This window comes from Aethalodelphis obliquidens, unplaced genomic scaffold (assembly GCF_003676395.1).
Source record: "Aethalodelphis obliquidens isolate GAN/ISIS:26980383/991018 unplaced genomic scaffold, ASM367639v1 scaffold5, whole genome shotgun sequence".
NCBI lineage: Eukaryota > Metazoa > Chordata > Mammalia > Artiodactyla > Delphinidae > Aethalodelphis > Aethalodelphis obliquidens.
In genome coordinates, this window is record NW_020837949.1 from 75,828,183 (window position 1) to 75,847,990 (window position 19,808).

Here is a 19,808-nt window from a genome sequence, read left to right on the forward strand (position 1 = left end):
AAATATTTTTCTAGAGAAAAACTTGTAAGTATTACAAGCGGTGATAATAAGGTTTTTAAGTTGACATCAAAGATCTTTCATTTTTACTCCCATGAGATCTTTCATTTTTAATCCTATGTAGCTCTTTCTCAGTATACCACAAATAGAAAAAGCTCTTTGTAGACAAGTCTATAGACAAAATCTTTTTTTTTTCTTTTTTTTTTTTTGCGGTACGCGGGCCTCTCACTGCTGTGGCCTCTCCCGTTGCAGAGCACAGGCTCCAGACGCGCAGGCTCAGCAGCCATGGCTCACGGGCCCAGTTGCTCCGCTGCATGTGGGATCTTCCCGGACCGGGACATGAACCCGTGTCCCCTGCATCGGCAGGCGGACTCTCAACCACTGTGCCACCAGGGAAGCCCTAGACAAAATCTTGTAGACAAGTTTGGATAAGTTCCACCATAAAAAGTATAAAAAAACCAGGAATTTACATTTTGATCTGCATAGCTAGTTTACTGCTAAGACTTGTGGCTCTAAGAAGTAATGAGTTATAGTATAAATAGCTCTAATCTATGAGACAGATCTTTAATCTACTTTCATCCCAATGTATAAAATGAACATATTGAAGAAATAATTCTGTGATATTTTCTTATTTTTAATGAGGGGGTGGGGGCAGTAGGCAGGTAGTCACTTCACAAAGCAGCTAACAGCAAATTAAAATATACTGGATGCTGAGAACTCCACCACCAACAGCAGATGAGCATACAAAGGGCCTCTTCTTAGTACTAGTCAGTGGTTTGGACTTGCCTTTAGTGATATTTACTGTATATAAAAATTTACCACCGAAATCCTAGGGAAGAGTTAAGATAACTATTATGTCTTTATATCTCAGAAAAATTCTGTATTACTGAACAGAACATGAATTAACAGCTTTGTCAAGATATAATTTACATACCATAAAGTTCCCCCGTTTAAAGTGTATAAATCACTGGATTTTACTATATTCACATGGTTATGCAATCACCATAAGCTAATTTTAGAACTTTTTTTTAGAATTATTTTTTTAAATAAATTTATTTATTTTATTTATTTATTTTTGGCTGTGTTGGGTCTTCATTGCTGCTCGCAGGCTTTCTCTAGTTGTGACGAGCAGGGGCTACTCTTTGTTGCGGTGCGCAGGCTTCTCATTGCGGTGGCTTCTCTTGTTGCAGAGCATGGGCTCTAGGTGCACGGGCTTCAGTAGTTGCGGCACGCTGGCTCAGTAGTTGTGGCTCCCGGCCTCTAGAGTGCAGGCTCAGCAGTTGTGGTGCATGGGCTTAGTTGCTCCATGGCACGTGGGATCTTCCTGGACCAGGGCTCGAACCCGTGTCAGGTGGATTCTTAACCACTGTGCCACCAGGGAAGCCCCCTAATTTCTTCTTACCAGGACACTAGTCATATTGAATTAGGGCCCACCCTAACAGCCTTATATTAACTTAATTGTCTCTTTAAAAGTTCTGTCCCTAAACACAGTCACATTCTGAGGTAATGGGGATTAGGGCTTCAACATATGAATTTTAAGGGATAGAATCGGTTCATAACAACATGAAAATAAAAGATCCACAGGTCCACTAAAGTACTGCTAGTACTTGACTAGTACATGGGTACTGCTTGTACTAGTGAGGAAGAAGAAAGGATTCTATTAAGGCTTCTTTTTAAAAGACCTTAAGTTTGGCAAAGGATTCTTTGAAATGACACCAAAAGCGCAAGCAACAAAGGAAAGAAAAAAACCAGATAAATTGGATTTCATCAGAATTAAAAACATTTTTGCATCAAAAGACACTATCAAGAGGGTGAAAATATAACCTACAGAATGTTAGAAAATATTTGCAAATTGTATATCTGATAAGGGTCTAGCATCCAAAATATATAAAGAACTCTTAAAACAGTGAGACAAAATTTTTTAAAAATCTGTCCAATTAAAAAAATGGGCAGAGGGTGACTTCCCTGGTGGCACAGTGCATAAGACTTCATGCTCCCAATTTAGGGGGCCTGGATTCGATCCCTGGTCAGGGAATTAGATGCCACATGCATGTCGCAACTAAGAGTTCTCATGCCACAACTAAGGAGCCCTAGAGCTGCAACTAAGGAGCCCGCTTGCCACAATGAAGGAGCCTGCCTGCTGCAACTAAGACCTGGTGCAACCAAATAAATAAATATATGTATATATTTTTTTTTAATGGGCAGAGGACTTACACAGACATTTGTTCAAAGAAGATATACAAATGGCCAAAAAGAACATGAAAGGATACTCAACTCATTAATCATTTGGGAAATGCATACCAAAACCACAGTGAGAAACCACTTTATACCCACTAGGATGACTATTAAAAAATAAAATAAAATAAAATAACAAGTGTTGGGGAAAATGTGGAGAAATTAGAATCTTTGCATATTGCAGATGGAATAGAATAGTGCAGCTACGTTTTTTTTGTTGTTGGGTTTTTTTTGTTTTTTGTTTTTTTTTTTGCGGTACGCAGGCCTCTCGCTGCTGTAGCCTCTCCCGCCGCGGAGCACAGGCTCCAGACGCCCAGGCCCAGCGGCCATAGCTCACGGGCTCAGCCGCTCCGTGGCACGCGGGACCCTCCCGGACCGGGGCACGAACCCGGGTCCCCTGCATCGGCAGGCGGACTCCCAACGACTGCGCCACCAGGGAATCCTGCAGCTACGTTTTTTTTAATTGAAGTATAATTGATTTACAATGTTGTGTTAATTTCTGCTGTACAGCAAAGTGATTCGGTTATACTCATATATGCATTCATTTTTTTATATATTCTTTTCCATTATGGTTTATCATAGGATACTGAATATGGTTTTCTGTGCTATACAGTAGAACCTTGTTGTTTATCCATTTCATATATAATAGCTTACATCTGCTAACCTCAATCTCCCACTCCATCCCTCCCCCAATCCCCTCCCCTGTGGCAACCACAAGTCTGTTCTCTATGTCCTTGAGTCTGCTTCTGTTTAGTAGATAGGTTCAATCGTGTCATATTTTAGATTCCACATATAAGTGATACGATATTTGTCTTCCTCTTTCTGACTTACTTCACTTAGTATGATAATCTCTAGTTGCATCCATGTTGCTGCAACTGGCATTATTTCTTTCTTTTTTATGGCCGAGTAGTATAGTGCAACTACTTTGGAAAGCAGTTTGGCAATTCCTCAAAATGTTAAACATCGAGTTACTACATGACCCAGCAATTTCACTTCCAAATACAGACCCCAAAGAATTGAAAATAGGTATTCCAACAATACTTACATACAAATGTTCACTGCAGCACAATTCACAGTAGCCAAAAGGTGGAATCAAGTCAAAAAGTCTGTCAACAAATGGATAAAGAGACTGCAATAGAAAGGAACGAAGTACTGATAAAACATGAATTAACCTTGAAAACATTACATTAAGTGAAAGAGGGCAAACAAAAAAGTCACATACGTGAGATTCCATTTATATGATTCCATAAATATTCCATTCGTAGAATAAGCAAACCCATAGGGACAGAAAGTAAATTTGTAGTTACCAGGGGCTGGGGGGTGAGTGGAAAGGTGAAAGTGGGTGTGGGGTGTCCTTTTGGAGTGATAAAAATGTTCTGGAATTAGATAGTGATGATGGTTGCATAACCTTGTGAATATATATTTTTAAACACTGGATTGTATAACTAAGAGGGTAAGTTTTATGATATGTGAATTATAGCTTATATTTTGAAATTTAAAATATGGATTATTAAATATAATCATATGCACAATTTGTTTCTTCTCCTCACAAATGCTTATTTTTGAGTGTTAGAAATACAGGATAAAAAGAATGAAATTTTAAACTGATTAATTATCAGACTCACATTTATAAACAATCTGATTCGTAGGAGAATAGCCATTCCTCTTTCGTAGGGAAGAGAACATTTTTAGGATAATAAAAGGAGGTTCAAATAAAGGAGAGAAGCAGCCTATATCTCTTAAGGAAAAAAAATAACATAACTGTACAGAGTTTAAATATGAAAGGAACACTTGAGACCAGAGATAGCTATTTAATTAATAGGAATTTCTAAAACTTCAAGGGATGTTTCCAAAGCTAGTCAAGCTTTCAGTCACAAGATGAACTTATTCTGGGGATCTCACAACATGGTGACTATAGTTAATAATATTGTATCGTATACTTGAAATTTGCTAAGAAAGCAGATCTTAAGTGTTCTCACTGCCAAAAAAAAAGAAACAAAAAGAAAAGAAAGTAACTATGTGAGGTGATGGATGTATTAATTAACTTGATTGTGGTAATCATTCCCAATGTATACATATACTAAATCATCAAGTTGTATACTCTAAATATATACACTTTTTATTGGTCAATTGTACCTCCATAAAGCTGGAAAAAAATGAAATAAAACCAGTCATTCATGAACAGTTTTGCTGAACCTTCAGGATCCGCGTTGGAACAAATTTTCATTTTGAGAGGAGCTTAAAAATAAAGGCAGTCAGGTCATTTTTCTAAAGGTGCTTCTGAAAGAATAAAGAAACACTGTTTCCATGGAAACAGAGAACTAAGCCTAAACAGAAGATGGCGAAGTAGAAGGACATGAGCTCACTCCCTCTTGTGAGAGCACCAGAATCACAGCAAACTGCTGAACAATGATCGACAGGAAGACACTGGAATTAACCAGAAAACATACCCCACATCCAAAGACAAAGGAGAAGCCGCAATGAGACGGTAGGAGGGGCCAATCACAATAAAATCAAATCCTGTAAGCACTGGATGGATGACTCACAAACTGGAGAGCAATTATACCACAGAAGTCCACCCACTGGAGTGAAGGTTCTGAGCCCCACATCAGGCTTCCCAACCTGGGGGTCTGGCAATAGGAGGAGAAATTCCCAGAGAATCAGACTTTGAAGGCTAGCAGGATTTGATTGCAGGACTTAGACAGGACTGCAGGAAACAGAGAATACACTCTTGGAGGGCACACACAAAATAGTGTGTGCATTGGGACCCATGGGGAAGGAGCAGTGACCCCATGGGAGACTGAACCAGACCTACCTGCTAGTGTTGGAGGGTCTCCTGCAGAGGCAGGGGGTGGCTGTGGTTCACCACGGGGACAAGGACACTGGGAGCAGAAGTTCTGGGAAGTATTCCTTGGTGTGAGCCCTCCTGGAGTCCACCATTAACCCCACCAAAGAGCCAGGTGGGCTCCAGTGTTGGGTCACCTCAGGGCAAACAACCAACAGGGAGGGAACTCAGCCCCAGCCATCAGCAGACAAGTGGATCAAAGTTTTACTAAGCTCTGCCCACCAGAGCAACACCCAGCTCTACCCACCACCAGTCCCTCCCATCAGGAAGCTTGCACAAGCCTCTTAGATAACCTCATCCACCAGAGGGCAGACAGCAGAAGCAAGAACTACAATCCTGCAGCCTGTGGAATGAAAACCACATTCACCGAAAGATAGATAAAATGAAAAGGCAGGGGACCATATACCAGATGAAGGAACAAGATAAACCTCCAGAAAAACAACTAAATGACGCTAGGAGATAGGCAACCTTCCAGAAAAAGGATTCAGAAAAATAATAGTGAAGATGATCCAGGACTTCGGAAAAAGAATGGAGGCAAAGATCAAGAAGATGCAACAAATGTTTAACAAAGACCTAGAAGAATTAAAGAACAAACAAACAGAGATGAACAATACAATGACTGAAATGAAAAATACACTAGAAGGAATCAATAGCAGAATAATTGAGGCAGAAGAACGGATAAGTGACCTGGAAGACAGAAGGTAGAATTCACTACCTTGGAACAGAATTTTAAAAAAACAATGAAAAGTAATGAAGACAGCCTAAGAGACCTCTGGGACAACATTAAATGCCCCAACATTTGCATTATGGGTGTCCCAGAAGGAGAAGAGAGAAAGGACCAGAGAAAATATTTGAAGAGGTTATAATCGAAAACTTCCCCAACATGGGAAGGGAAATAGCCACCCAAGTCCAGGAAGCAGATAGTCCCAGGCACAATAAATCTAGGGAGAAACATGCCAAGACATATAGCAATCAAACAGAAAAATTAAAGACAAAGCAAAATTATTAAAAGCAACAAGGGAAAAATGACAAATAACATACAAGGGAACTCCCATAAGGTTAACAGCTGATTTCTCAGCAGAAACTCTACAAGCCAGAAGGGAGTGGCATGACATGTTTAAAGTGATGAAAGGGAAGAACCTACAACCAAGATTATTCTATCCAGCAAGGATCTCATTCAGATTTGATGGAGAAATCAAAAGCTTTACAGACAAGCAAAAGCTAAGAGAATTCAGCACCACCAAACCAGCTCTACAACAAATGCTAAAGGAACTTCTCTAAGTGGGAAACACAAGAGAAGAAAAAGACCTACAAAAACAAACCCAGCATAAATGTGGGAAAATAGAAATCTCTTATTATGCTCCCGGCCTTGTGTGGATCCTGGGCTTGGGGCACTGTCCCCTGAATCCTTAGAAACCACTAAGAATGGAAACTCATGCCCAGCTGGGTTAAGTTAAAATCCTCAAGGTGAAAACCAGTTTTAGTTCTTTGCATACTTCTCTTATTTTTAGTTTTACTTAGCTTTTTGACTCTGAGAAGTCCTTTCTTGCTTGCTAACTCTTCAATGCATTTTAAGTTTTTTCCCTTATTTAATTCAGCATAAAAAAAAAATCTAGTGGAGTGTTCCTTAAAGATAGCTTGGGACTTCCCTGGTGGCTCAGTGGTTAAGAATCTGCCTGCCAATGCAGGGGACACGGGTTTGAGCCCGGGTCCAGGGAGATCCCACATGCCACAGAGCAACTAAGCCCCATGAGCCACAACTACTGAGCCTGTGCTCTGGAGCCCGTGAGCCACAACCGCTGAGTCCAAGTGCCACAACTACCGAAGCCCACGCGCCTAGAGCCCGAGCTCTGCAAGAAGAGAAGCCACCGCAATGAGGAGCCCGTGCACCGCAACAAAGAGTAGCCCCCGCTCGCCGCAACTAGAGAAAGCCCGCGCAGCAACAAAGACACAATGCAGCCAAAAGTAAAATAAATAAATAAATAAATAATTGGAAAAATAAAAGAATATAAAAGATAGCTCATCCATAATACTGCTGGGAATTGATTTTCATGTTCTTTTAAAAAGATTACAAGAAATCATATCTGAGATTTGCTTTAAAATAATTTCATCCAAAAATAATAATACAAGGTTGGCAAAATGTTGAAGCTGGGTGTTCAGTACAAAGGGGTTCATTATACTACTACTTTCTACTTTTGTGTTTGAAATTTTCTTTACCTTTTTTTCTTAGTTTTTTTTTTGAAGTATAGTTGACTTAAAACATTGTGTTAAGTTTCAGGTATAGAGCATAGTGATTTGTGGTTTGTTTGTTTGTTGCAGGTTAAGTTCCATTATAGGTCATTACAAGATATTGGGTACAGTTCTCTGTGCTATACAGTAGATCCTTGTTGCTTCTCCGTTTTATGTATAGCAGTTTGTATCTGTTAATCCCATACTCCTAAAATTATCCCTCTCCTCCCTCTCCCCTTTGGTAACTACAAGTCTGTTTTCTATGTCTGTGAGTCTGTTTCTGTTTTGTATACAGATTCATTTGTATTTGAAAATTTCTTTAATAAAAAATTTTTAATGAGACATAGAGAAAAAAGGAGAAATCAGATGTTTGATCACAAAATGTCTCCCTCCCTTTTCCTTTTCCCTCACGGTTATCTAATCCTCACCACTTTTTAGCCTCCAGCCACAAGGTTGAACCCCTTCAATCCTTGTACAGGAGCGAGTGGGCTTCATGCCCAGATACCAATGCCAAGGGAACGCTCTCTGCAGGGAGAAGAGGCTTTATTGCAGGGCGGCCGAGTCAGGAGCCAGGAGGCAAACCTCAGATATATCTCCCCATCTGGGATTCCCTCACCCATTACAGAGTTAGGCGAGGGGGTTGGTATGAGGAAGTGCTGGCGGGCAGGTTTTGATTGGCAGGCTTTGGAATGGCAGGCCATTTATGGTCAGGTGCGGGAACGGGGCTTCAGCACCGGATCTTCCTGGACAGCGGACCGTTCGTTTCTGAAAGGGTTCCAGTGCTCAGGTTCAGGTCATGTCTGGTCCTTTGGTTCCGTGAGGGGAGAAACTTTGGTTCCAGGTCTTGTTTGAGGTCAAAATTGTCTCCTCTATGTATACTTTGGCTGCATGACTTACAGTTTTGTTCTGTTGTCTCTAAAGAACAACTCAGAATAGGGCTAGTTTGGGCTAGTTCTGTGGTTATACTCTTGGTACATATAAAAATAGAAATACATGAAAATAATAATTATAGTTTTACCAATAGCTATTATTTATTATCTTTGCTCTGGGTGAATATTCTCACAAGGGACCTAGTCAGAAGTTTTCATTAACATCTGCATTTACAGATGAGGAAACAGAAGCATAACTAGATTCAAAGTAACTTGGTGATCATCATCCCTTCCGTCAGTGGTGAAGCCACTAACTAAAAATCTGTGACTAAAAAGCAGTCTACGTCTGTCTGACTGCAAAACTCCTGCCCGAACCACTGCTGGAGATCACCTCCCACTGCACCAGACTTTCCTGAAAAGAAAGAAAAAGACAAAGGCGTGACCGCCTTCTCCTCCTTTTGGAAATCTTCCTCAGCTCAGAGGAGGAAGTGTTTCTCCTCCTTTCTCCTCCCCTGTTTTGTGATTCCACTCTCTGCCCTTCACTGGACACTTTCCTCACCTCCTCCACCTTCAGGGTCTGTGTCACCAGCTTCCTGTGGGGAATTTTCTATCAGCCATTCCTCACAACCAGCTCTGGTAGCCATAACTTCTTCGTGTTCACTGCCAGGACCCAAAGTTAGGCATGAGGCCTTGCATACTATAATAGCCTCCTAACTGACTTCCCTCCTCCAATCTCTTATTTCTCCAGCCTACTCTGTAATTCCCTCAGGTTAGTTGCCCTAAAACACTGCTCTGCATTGACTCTGTTCAAAAACCTTCAAGTCAACCCAGGACTCATAGCTGAAATGACAAAGCCGTGTCACAGAAGAGCCTTTCCACGCCCTGCTGCCCCCTCTCACTCTTACCCGACCACGTGCACTAACAGACCCACGCACGCTCCTTTCTCAACCCGGTGCTCCTGGAAATCCTGAGACACTCTTCCTGCAAGTGGCCCGCAGCCCTGAGGGTGAGCTCCTGTGTGTGGTCATGGCCCTCCCCCATAACACTTTCATTCTTCCAGTGAAATCTCAGTGAATACTTGCATGAAGGCTCTGTTCCAGCCAAACTGCTCATTCTCCTTCCGTGGATATGTCTGGCGCTTTTTCACCTTGGCTTCTGCTCTTTGCTCATGCTGTTTCCCCAATTTTGCTTCCCACACCCTCTTCTCTACTGAGCAGGTCAGCTCAGATTCTAACTTCAACACAAATCCCCCTGGATCGCCTCACCTGGACATGCCATTTCCCCCTTAAGCCTTTCTCCCTTGCCTGGCCCTTCTCTCACTGCATGACAATGACCACTTAGGAGTCTTACTGTGTCTCTCTCATCCCATCCCTTTACCCTCTTACACCCTATAGCTCACAGGAGGTTGTTAGAAACACAGTTGCATTGTTCTTAATTTCCCAGGTAAAGAAACTAAAGCGCAGAGAGGTTAAGGGACTTGCCCAAGTTGACAAAGTAAGTTCCAGCTGCCTGGGTATTGAATGTCAATTTCTGGATGCCCTTCAGCGTCATTCTCTCTACGCTATGTTACTTCCTTCACCAACTAAAGGCTAATTTCCTGCAGGAAGAGCATGTTTTTTGTACGTTGTACACATACCCATTCCTGCCCTCGCTCACGCGCGCACACACACACACACACACACACACACACACACACACAGGCATGCTCACACACACCTTTTCCATGCCTAGCACACAGTAGTTGCTTTATACATATTTTTCGATGATGAAAAGGCCATCCCATTTGGAACTATAGTCTTTTTATAGTCTCACAGATGAAAACAATTCTCTTTTCTTTGAGAAGGGGAACATTTGGACAAATAACCCCCAGAGAGAAGCAGTAATAAAAAAGAAATGTATTTAAATGCTCTTCTGTAATCATCCAATTCTCAGACACACAAAGGAAGGACATCGCCTCCCTTTGCCCAAGGCCATGTTAAGATAGTTCGGAGTAGATCAATCTGATGTTTTCCCTTTTCTGACTGCTAGAGAATTCTGCTCAAAAATCCATTGCAGAAATCAGATGTGGTGACTGTGATACTTTATTCAACTAAGATGTATTGGGACCAGTTGTGTGCAGGACATGTGCTCAGCTACAGTGGAAGATTCAAAAGTGAGACTTTCACAGATTAATGGGGACATAGTCACATGTAAAAGTAACTCGACATCAAGACACACTCTCAATGTGCTCTGCTGGAGAGTCAATATAAATGACGAATAAGCACTTGAAAATTTATTCTATGTCACTTGTGATCAAAGAGAAGCAAATTTATACAATAATGGATATCGTTATTTCCCAATCAAATTGCCAGGGCTTTTTGTTTTAAATCATAACACCTAGTGTTGACTAGAATTTCTGGGAAATGGGCTCTCAAACATTGGTGGTAGAAGATCCTGTCAGGTAGATAATATAGCAAAATTCTTAAAAAACCTTAAAAATGTACATATTTCACCTAGCAATGCTATTTCCCTAAGTAGACTTAATAAAGTCTGTTTCCAAAGATTTCGCTACAGAAGTATTCATTGAATCAATATTTTTACTTGTAATTGTGAAAAACTGGACACAATCTAAATAATGATAAGCGCTAACATTGAATTGAGTATTTACTATGTCGTAGACACTCGTCTGAGCACTTTACATAGGTTGATTCATTCAGCCCTCCCAGACAACTCTGAGGAGAAGGTACTATTATTATTATCATGCCCATTTTACAGATGAAGGACTGAGGCACAGAGAGGTTAAGTCACCTGGTCACACACCCAGTAAATGGAAGAGCCAATCTAAACAGACAGTAATAGGAAAATGGTTAAAAACAGTAATGCTCAATGTGTGTGTGTGTGTGTGTGTGTGTGTGTGTGTGTGTGTGTGTGTGTGTGTGTGAGATGGGGGGGCGGGGGGATGAAGGAGGAGGAGGAGAAGCATGGAAGGAAGGAGGGTTGGAGAGAATGAATGTGTGTGTCACATCAAGAGAGCTGTGTCCTAAGAGTGTATCCCAATCACTTCGGGCCTCTCATAGTGGTGGGACTGTTTCGTATTCCTTGTGAGTAAAGAGAAGGGAAAAATAAAAAAGAGACAGGACCAGTAGGTTGCATGAATTATAGCACATTTGTACAAATAGGACGCACTCATTAAAATTTTGATGTATAACTTTATTGAGTTCTAGAACAGTGTCTTTCAAATTCTTTTGACATGACTGATATTAAGAAATAAACACGTTTATCACAACCATGCCATCCATAACAGGTTGAGGGTCAGCTGTCTCCCACCGGTTCAATTGTACTAGTTATTTACCGCGGGTGTCTATTCCTGTGTCACGCCAGTTTGTAAATGTTTTTGAATATCATATACGTTGTTTTATACACACACACATCTGAAATAAGTTTCATGAAACAATACTCAATTATAAGAAGTGCTATGAACTCATATATTCTGTTCTATGCTATACTATTCTGTTTTGTTCCTTTCTGTTCAGTTCCATTCTGTTCTGTTCCATTCCATTCCACTCTATTCCATTCTTAAAATTCTGGTTGTCAGCCTCTAGTTGATTTTATCATCCTAAAGTAATGCACCCGTAATTTGAAAACAATTCTAGAAGAAAAATTATGGTGACTGTAATACCTGAAGTTTCCACAACAGGGCACCACAACTCTAACCAGAGACATTTTATAGGAAAGGATAAAGCGCGGGCTGTGGGGCAGGGGCAGGACACAACCAAACAGACCTGGAGTGGGCAGGCATCTGGCCCGAGGACAGCCAGTCTCTTGACCATTAACGTATCTGAAGTCCTGACACAAGATTCCCACCCCTAAGGAGTCTATCAGGATCTATCGGAACCTCAGTCTTGTGAACCTGAAATGGAAACTGCAGAGAGATTTGAGTGGTTGACAGAGTGAGGCTAAAGGTGAAACTCCACCAGATAAGGAGAGGCTAGAAGGGTAATAGTGGGTCACGAAAAAGCCAAAGGTTTTGATAGGTTGAAGTCACGGGAAAGAAGAAACTGAAAAAGCAGAAGCTATAAGGACCTGAAAAAGATACGTATGGGGCTTCCCTGGTAGAGCAGTGGTTGGGAGTCCGCCTGCCGATGCAGGAGACACGGGTTCGTGCCCTGGTCCGGGAGGATCCCACGTGCCGCGGAGCGCCTGGGCCCGTGAGCCATGGCCGCTGAGCCTGCGCGTCCGGAGCCTGTGCTCCGCAACGGGAGAGGCCACAACAGTGAGAGGCCCGCGTACCGCAAAAAAAAAATACGTATGGCAGGGAAGCCTGTCGATATAAAGAAGAGAGCGCCGCCCCGATACACATTGATGTGTAGTCACTTTAGCGGTGGAACCCTAGAGGGAGCTTCTCAAGCTTCTGCTGCCAAGTGTCCCTTCTAGGGTCTCATGGATCCTGTATCCCTTAGAGCCAGGCATACTTACAGTAAACTCTTCTTCCTTCTGCTGATCTAGCAGCTGTTGAATCTCTTCTGTTTATTCCTGCAAAGGAATCTAATTTAAAAAAAATAACAAAAAAGAAAAATGTTCCCAGTATATTAAGTTTTAAAAGGATATCATTTAGTAGCACTTCTTTATAATGTAATTTTGTTTTAAAATCTATAATAGAATATAAAGTCCAGAAGGATAGACATCAAGATATTAGCAGTGGTTATAGATGAATATAGATGATATAGTGAGCATACTTTTTTCTTTTTATTGCACAAGCTTTTTTTCTAAAATAAGCATATACTAATTGTTAAATGTTTTAAGTGCAATGCTCATTCAAAAGGAAAGAATTTTTTTATAATTTAGGATTATTTTATTTCCTTATAAGAGGAATGTTTTAACAAATTTTACAGGTGTCAATCAACCCTTGTTCAAACCCACATCAAATCTAGAATTATGAGAGTTTTATTTAGAAGTGAACTTTTAACTATCAATACAAATGCCAAGATGCTATACAAAAATCCACAGGAACTTTTTTCATCTTTTTTTGAATTGTTGACAAACATTTCCTACACGATCCAACATACAACAGGGAAGTGGTACATCTTTTTCTTTTAATTTGCATACAATGGAAAAACAAGAATATATATATATATTTTTTTTTTTTTTTACAAAGTTTAACTAATGAACACTACCAAGCTGACGGTTTAAGTCTATAGGAGAAAAATTATCTAATAAAAAATAATCAGAATTTATTTAACATCAGTCACTTCCATAACCAAGTATTATTCTGATTAATAAAACTTGCCGCTATTAATTAGGCTTCTGGTATATACTTATAACAACTACTCCGTCTGTTGTATTGCTCCCCACCTTGGTTCTTCACAATTACAAACAGAAAATTGTTGCAAGGTAGGGGCAAGCATCTGCAAAAACAAACAAAAATCCCCAGATTATTATAAGCATGAATGTGTGGTGGAATTTCCTCCCAAGCAATGGACTTTGAAATCACTTAAGAAATCACCAGAACTGAATGTGTCAAGATATTTTGCTTAAGTCCAAGAAGAGATGCATTTATTTATATCCAACAGAGGACTGAAAATTAAACTTAGTGTTTAGTGTGGGGACAGGTTGAGGGGAATTCAGCCATTTGAAAAATGACTGTCTTAAAAAACAAATGACCACCAAAAATAGATTCACTAAATTTATTTTTAAAATCTAAAACATTTCTTACAAAAGAGCGTTACATTGTGCACACTGCTCTGAGTAGATGCCAGGGACATATGGACTATTGTTACTTTTCCTCCCTGTCTCCCCCCGCCCACCCCAAATGTTACAGTGACCACAAAGCAAAGAGTTCACAATAATTACATGGGGGGATTTTTTTTAAACCACCAACAGTGAACGAAAATGAAAAGTCACTCACTCTGCTGCTGTTTCAAAATTTCAAAGTTAGTTTTTGCACACCCCCCTCACCCCCCAACCCTGTTTGTAAGGAACTAAAACATTACATGTGGTGAACAGCAGAGATTTCACTACACCTCAAATGCAGAACACCTGTGAAGCAGAGTAATGTTGCCTTTTTAAACAGAAGCAGATAAAAAAAAAAGTGATGCAGGAATCCTTCAGTTCTTCACTAGTCTTAGAAAAACTTTCCAGAATACTGCTTCACACTATAAAAAAGAAAAAATATCTTGCGTTAGAATCCTTCAACATCTGCATACTCCTTCACACTGTTCTGCAGCAAATACTATACATTCTGTATCTGGTCCTGTGTTCCTGTAATCGTAATGATCCGATCTTTGGACCCCTCTAAAGGCTCATCAGTTTTGATCGAAGCTCCTGACTCATGACGGATTTGTTTAATCCGCTGACCACCTTTGCCAACAATAGATCCAGCCAAATCTGTGGGAATAGTTACTTGTGTAGTAATAATAGGTCCACCAAGATCACCATATGAGCCATGACCCCCAGCATAGGAATAATGATATCTAGAGCCACCCTGTGGTTGATAAGCCATCTGCCACTCTGATGGGCTCCATGTATCTACTGCAGAGTCCCAGGTTTCATCAACACTGAAACCAACCATGCCATCATAACGGTCTCCAGGTCTCCCGCTTCTGTCATAGGCCATTAGATCTCCTCCTCTAGGTGGTGATGGAGGAAGAGGAAGATTCCGAGCTCTGCCACCCGGGTGAGGGGGGGAAGGACTGGCCTTAGCTGAAGCAAAGAGTACCCTGAAATCATAAAAGACATATAAATTTGAACACGTTTGGTGGAGATTATTTTATTTTTTCAACTTTTAAAAATTATGCACTATTTGATAGATATTTTTAAAGATGTAATTTATATGTAAGTTATAAAGCATAATAATAAAACAACAAAAATATATCCATTACCCAACTTAAAAATAATAGAACATAACTAGTACCTTTGAGACTCCCATATACCCATCTCTGAACCTATCAAGCTCTCTCCCTTCCAAAGATAACCACTGTTCTGAATATTGTGTTTAAAATTTCCCTTACGGTTTTATTGCGAATGCAATAGGAAGAGCTAACAGTCTTTGGGACCTTGGTCTTTGTAAGACACTATTCTAAATTTGTTACATATTTTAACTCTAGTCCTCACAACAACCATAAAAGGTAAATATTGTTTCATCCCCATTCAGCAGATGGGGAAACTAAGGCACAAAGAGGTTAAGAGACTTACTCAAAGTCACACAGCTAGTAAGTGGCAGACTCTGGTTTCAAACCCAGGCAGTCTGCTCTAGCTTCTGTACCCTTAACTACCTGCTGCACCTGTTCTTTTTTTTTTTAATAAATAAAATAAATAAATAACCGATTAATTCCATCATGACATGAAGGAATTTTATTCTAGAAAAACTTTTAATTCATTTCTCAAGTTTACAAAAGACTGATTTCTTTCCTCCTATATTTCAAGCAAAACAACCTATTTTCATAATACAAGTAGCAGCTTAAAAAAAAAAACTGTGTAAGAAGTTGTTTACTTTGCAAGAAAATGAGACCTAAAAATCAGAATTTCCCCTGTCATTTGGAAATGTTTGGTAACAATCTCAGAATATTCTTGGTTTTAAGAACTTAGCTACCGAAATTTTTGTTTTTATCCGACAGAAAAGAACTCACATTCAGCTGTTATGATTCCTTTCCTAACTAATCAAAATTAAAACATGTATCTATTTCTAAATCATAAAGTAAAATATATCTTAATCACACTGAGGAGACGGAGTAGAGTATACACTTTGGAATTAATCCTCCCAAGTATTTATACACAGGTCTTGTGGATCATTGGTTGAGGGCTGGCTGCTGGAGGGTGTTAATTCCCTGGCACTTCTGGCCTGCCTCATGTGCAGGCAGAGTGGGCTTTGCAAACAAAGGAACCCCTCTGGCAAAGGGTTGAAATTACTGACAGTTAGGGGTTGGACTGGCCTGTGCTGAAATGATAAGGCCTAAGGGTTTATGAGCCGGGCGCTTCCAGTGTGTTACATACTCATGAGCATTCTGCAACATACTTTTTTTGGTTACTGTTCACCATTATGGTTGTGAGCTTCATCCATATTGGCATGTTGATACATGTATGTAACTGCGGTTCACTCACTTTGAGTGCTATATTCCATTGTATAGATCTGGTCCGCTGACCTATCCATTCTTTTGTTAATGGACATTTGGGCTCTTTCCACTCTTTTGTTATCATAAATAATGTTACCTTGAAACTTGCAAGTCTCTTGCTGCATTTGTGTAAGAGCTACTGCTACACACCTAGGGTTAGAATTATCGGGGTGAGAAGTATTGGCACCTGCATCTTTATGACCTAATGAGTATAGCAGCTCTTCCGGTAGAAGTACCAGCAGCAGAGATGTAGATGTCCTAAAGTTTTATATCTTTGCTTAAAAATGATATTGTCGGGGCTTCCCTGGTGGCGCAGTGGTTGAGAGTCCGCCTGCCGATGCAGGGGACATGGGTTCGTGCCCCGGTCTGGGAAGATCCCACATGCCGCGGAGCGGCTGGGCCCGTGAGCCATGGCCGCTGAGCCTGCGCGTCCGGAGCCTGTGCTCCGCAATCGCAGAGGCCACAACAGTGAGAGGCCCGCATACCGCAAAAAAAAAAAAAAATGATATTGTCGGACTTCCGCGGCGGTCCAGTGGTTAAGGCTCCACGCTTCCACTGCAGGGGGTGCAGGTTCGATCCCTGGTTGGGGAACTTAAGATCCTGCATGCCGTGTGGCACAGCCAAAAAAAAAAGGTACTGTCACGCTTTTAATTTTTGCCAGTCTGGTTGGTATAAAATTATAAATAGTGAAATTTCTTCATCTTTTGAGGATCCATCTATCTATCTATCTAATTTTTTAAGTTAGAAGTCATGTGGATTCAAGTTCAGTATTTGTCACTTTAATTGTAATTTAAATTGCCTAAGAAGAAAGATTTGATAATAACATTGGAATTGTGACTATAAATGAATGATATTGTTTTGCTTGCATAACCTGTATGATGCTTAATTTTAACTGTCAACCTGACTGGGTCGTGGGGTGCCCAGATATTTGGCTAAACATTATTTCTGGGTGTGTCTGTGAGGGCACTTCCAGATGAAATTAGTATTTGAATCAGTGGAGTCAGTAAAGAAGATTGCCCTCTCCGGTGTGGGTGGGTATCATCCAACCTGTCGAGGGTCCAAATAGAACAAAAAGGTGGGGGAAGGAAGAACTTGGCCCTTCCTGCTGATTACTTGAGCTGGGACGTCCACCTTCGTCTCCCTTCAGCATGCCTGGTGCTCAAGCCTTCAGATCTGGACTGGAATCTACATCATCAGCTCTCCTCGTTGTCAGATCTTTAAGACCAGACCTAACCACACGACCAGCTTGCAGACGGCAGATTGTGGGATTTCTCAACCTCCAAAATTGCATGAGCCCATTCTTTATAATAAATCAATGTCTCCCTCTCTCTCTCTCTCTCTCTCTCTCCCCCCGATCCCCTATATATATATATATATATATATATATAAATTACTGGTTCTGTTTCTCTAGAGAACACTAAACTTCCCAACAGGTTCTAAAGTCAATTACAAAAGAAGACTTTCAAAAGTGTGAGTGAAGGTAGCAACTTGAATTAGGTGTAGCGTGTAAGGATAGCATTGTAGGAAGACACTAAAGTTCTCTGTGTCTATTAAAAATTCAGTGTCCTTATTTTATAGGAAAGTGTCATTCTCTACAGGCAATAGGTTTCCTTCTCTGTACTCCTACTTAATGGTTTTCCTATGACCCTCTTCACTTTGGAACAAGTGGTCCTTCTAGGGGACTTACTACAGGGGAAAGCTTTGCCAACCTTATTAAATTCTTGCAACATTTCTAGTGAAAGAGGAAGCAGTTCCCAGTAGAAGTGCCCAGTATTAGTTTCGTAGGACTGCTGTAACAAGTAACCACAAACTGGGTGGCTGACAACAACACACATTTATTCTCTCCCAGCTCTGGAGTCGAGAAGTCCAAAATCAGGGTGTCAGCAGGGTTGTTTCCTTCTGGAGGCTCTGAGGGAGAATCTGTTCCATGCCTCTCTCCTAGCTGATGGTAGCTGCCAACATCCCTTGGCATCCAATGGCATCACTCCAACCTTGGGCTTTCTTCACATAGCCTTCATCTCTTACAAGGGCTCTTGTCATCGGATGTAGGGCCACGTTAATCCAGGATAATCTCATCTCAAGATTCTTACCTTGATTTTACCTGCAAAGATCCTGTTTCCAAATAAGGTCACGGTCACAGGTGTTTGGTAAACATATCTTTGGGGAATCCACAATGCAACCCACTACAGGAGGGAACAGAAGACACTGTTGACAAGAGAAGCTAATTATATCAGATATTCAGAGGTTCTGCTCAGATCGCTCTTTTAGGGGATGGGGTTGAAAAATACCATGCTGGGTGTTATAGATGAGATTTCTTCCTTTGTGTATTCTGAGTGTTAATACCTTTTCCCTAAATAGAGGCTCAGTAACAGATGTCTGCTCTCACTGTAGGGAGTGTCAAGGAATCCAGCCAAGGGGAAGTGGTGCTAATATTTTCACGGGGGAGAATATAAATGACTCTCCAAGAAGGAAAAATGGGTGTGCTGTTGGATGGACGTGTTGTACGAGAATTTCTTTACCTTGGTTGTTATTTATTTAATTTTTTCTTTTGGATCTTAATGTGTTTCTTTAAAAAAACAAAAAACAAAACAAAACAAAAAACTTCCCCAAAGTTCTTCCCTGTAAAATAAACCTATTCTGTAATGTTCTATTTATTTTATTTAACAAGTCAGAAGTAGACAAAAGGTTAAGTTTTTCATTTTTTTAAACTTTTCTGTATTTATGCAATTAAAGTTAATTTGATAAATTTCCCATTACGATTATTTTTTTTTTTTCCTGCGGTACGCAGGCCTCTCACTACTGCAGCCTCTCCCCTCGTGGAGCACAGGCTCCGGACGCGCAGGCCCAGCGGCCATGGCCCAGGGACCCAGCCGCTCCGTGGCACGTGGGATCCTCCCGGACCAGGGCACGAACCCGCGTCCCCTGCATCGGCAGGCGGATTCTCAACCACTGAGCCACCAGGGAAGCCCTAAATTTCCCATTATTAACAGGAGACATCATAGATATTCTTTTAAGCGATACTATTTACTTCTTCAGATGTTTTTCACTATGAACCTGGATAGCTAAGCAATGAGATAGCTGGATTCCTGTCTAGTCTCTCTTAAAAAAATTAAAATGACATTATTCTAAGAAAAGAAGTGTGATTACCCCGTTGTTAGGTCTATTTAGAGAACAATTTAAGCCACATGGGAAGGGCACCCTCAAAAAGGCTAGCAGGTTAGGGCTTGAGCGTGTGCAATGCTGTGCTTACAGCCCTAAAAATATCTAATTGTCACAGAGAAAATACCTTTGTGAAAAAGGATCTTAACCCTGACACCCCCAAAAGACCAAAAATATCCAATGTCACTGTATAAAAAGCTAATACAACTACACTGCATCTGTGAACTACATTTATATTTTTCTTTCTTTCTCCTCTTTAACTTCAGGCCTTCCTCTCTTATGGCCAAAGAGTCACGCGATGTTAGTGCCACAGATCTTTAAAAAGCGATCTGTCCCATCGTGCTCCTTTATAATGAGGAAATGACACCTGTAAGGTTAAATAAATAA

General features: G+C 40.7%; 1 pseudogene; it reads right to left on the minus strand.

The window, feature by feature from the left end:
* Positions 1-13,995: 13,995 nt before the first annotated feature.
* Positions 13,996-18,302, minus strand: LOC113618592 (heterogeneous nuclear ribonucleoprotein K pseudogene; annotated as a pseudogene).
* Between the last annotated feature and the right edge of the window lie 1,506 nt (positions 18,303-19,808).